Here is a 2,500-nt window from a genome sequence, read left to right as displayed (position 1 = left end):
ATTACGGCTCGCCTTTAGGTTTCCTGCTTGGGATATCGTCATTTAAAGAACAAGAGTCAGCACAATGTAAAAAAAAAAAAAAAAAAAACTGAAGAATAAACGGAAAAAAACTGTGGAAAAAAAACCGGAGAAGCTTGCCAAAGATGAGGTCATTACGGCTCGCGTTTAGGTGTCCTCCTCGGGATAACGTCATTTAAAGAACAAGAGTCAACACAATGTAAAAAAAAAAAAACTGAAAAAAAAAGGAAACAAATGGGAAAAAACTGTGGAAAAAAAAAACCGGAGGAGCTTGCCGAAGATGAGGCCATTACGGCTCGCCTTTAGGTGTCCTCCTCAGGATAGCGTCGTTTAAAGAACGAGAGTCAGAACAACGTAAAAAAAAAAAAAAAACGGAAAAAAACTATAGAAAAAAAACCGGAGAAGCTTGCCAAAGATGAGGCCATTACGGGTCGCCTTTAGGTGTCCTACTCGGGATAACGTCATTTAAAGAACAAGAGTCAGCACAACGTAAAAATAAAAAAAAAAAACTTAAAAAAAAAACGGAAAAAAACTATGGAAAAAAAACCGGAGAAGCTTGCCAAAGATGAGGCCATTACGGCTCGCCTTTAGGTGTCCTCCTCGGGATAACGTCATTTAAAGAACAAGAGTCAGCACAACGTAAAAAAAAAACAAAAAAAAAAAAAAAAAAAAAAAAAAACGGAAAAAAACTATGGAAAAAAAACCGGAGAAGCTTGCCAAAGATGAGGCCATTACGGCTCGCCTTTAGGTGTCCTCCTCGGGATAACGTCATTTAAAGAACAAGAGTCAGCACAATGTAAATAAATAAATAAAAAACTGAAAAAAAAAACTGAAGAAAAAACGGAAAAAAAACTATGGAAAAAAAACCGGAGAAGCTTGGCAAAGATGAGGCCATTACGGCTCGCATTTAGGTGTCCTCCTCAGGATAGCGTCGTTTAAAGAACGAGAGTCAGCACAACGTATAAAATAAAAAAAAAAAAAAAAACGAAAAAAAAACTATGGAAAAAAAACCGGAGAAGCTTGCCAAAGATGAGGCCATTACGGGTCGCCTTTAGGTGTCCTTCTCGGGATAACGTCATTTAAAGAAAAAGAGTCAGCACAACGTAAAAGAAAAAAAAAAAAACTGAAAGAAAAAACGGAAAAAAACTATGGAAAAAAACCGGAGAAGCTTGCCAAAGATGAGGCCATTACGGCTCGCCTTTAGGTGTCCTCCTCGGGATAACGTCATTTAAAGAACAAGAGTCAGCACAATGCAAAAAAAAAAAAAAAAAAAAAAAAAAAAAAAAAAAACTGAAAAAAAAACTGAAGAAAAAACGGAAAAAAACTATGGAAAAAAAACCGGAGAAGCTTGGCAAAGATGAGGCCATTACGGCTCGCCTTTAGGTGTCCTCCTCGGGATAACGTCATTTAAAGAACAAGAGTCAGCACAATGTAAAAAAAAAAAAAAAAAAAAAAAAAAAAAAAAAAAAAAAAAAAAAAAAAAAAAAAAAAAAAAAAAAAAAAAACGGGAAAAAACTGTGGAAAAAAAACCGGAGGAGCTTGCCGAAGATGAGGCCATTACGGCTCGCCTTTAGGTGTCCTCCTCAGGATAGCGTCGTTTAAAGAACGAGAGTCAGCACAACGTAAAAAAAAAAAATAAATAAAAAAAAATAAAAAAATAAAAAAACGGAAAAAAACTATGGAAAAAAAACCGGAGAAGCTTGGCAAAGATGAGGCCATTACGGCTCGCCTTTAGGTGTCCTCCTCGGGATAACGTCATTTAAAGAACGAGAGTCAGCACAACGTAAAAAAAAAAAGAAAAAAAGAAAAAAAGAAAAAAAACGGAAAAAAACTATGGAAAAAAAACCGGAGAAGCTTGCCAAAGATGAGGCCATTACGGCTCGCCTTTAGGTGTCCTCCTCGGGATAACGTCATTTAAAGAACAAGAGTCAGCACAACGTAAAAAAAAAAAAAAAAAAAAAAAAAAAACGGAAAAAAAACTATGGAAAAAAAACCGGAGAAGCTTGGCAAAGATGAGGCCATTACGGCTCGCCTTTAGGTGTCCTCCTCGGGATAACGTCATTTAAAGAACAAGAGTCAGCACAATGTAAAAAAAAAAAAACTGTAGAAAAAACGGAAAAAAATATGGAAAAAAAAACGGAGAAGCTTGCCAAAGATGAGGCCATTACGGCTCGCCTTTAGGTGTCCTGCTTGGGATATCGTCATTTAAAGAACAAGAGTCAGCACAATGTAAAAAAAAAATAAAAAAACTGAAAAAAAAAACTGAAGAATAAACGGAAAAAACTATGGAAAAAAAACCGGAGAAGCTTGCCAAAGATGAGGTCATTACGGCTCGCGTTTAGGTGTCCTCCTCGGGATAACGTCTTTTAAAGAACAAGAGTCAACACAATGTAAAAAAAAAAAAAAAAAAAAAAAAAAAAAAAAAAAAAAAAAAAAAAAAAACTGAAAAAAAACGGAAAAAAATGGGAAAAAACTGTGGAAA

This window comes from Arachis ipaensis, chromosome B2 (assembly GCF_059453495.1).
Source record: "Arachis ipaensis isolate K30076 ecotype BB chromosome B2, ASM5945349v1, whole genome shotgun sequence".
Classification (NCBI taxonomy): domain Eukaryota; kingdom Viridiplantae; phylum Streptophyta; class Magnoliopsida; order Fabales; family Fabaceae; genus Arachis; species Arachis ipaensis.
Note: the sequence above shows the minus strand (reverse complement) of the source record.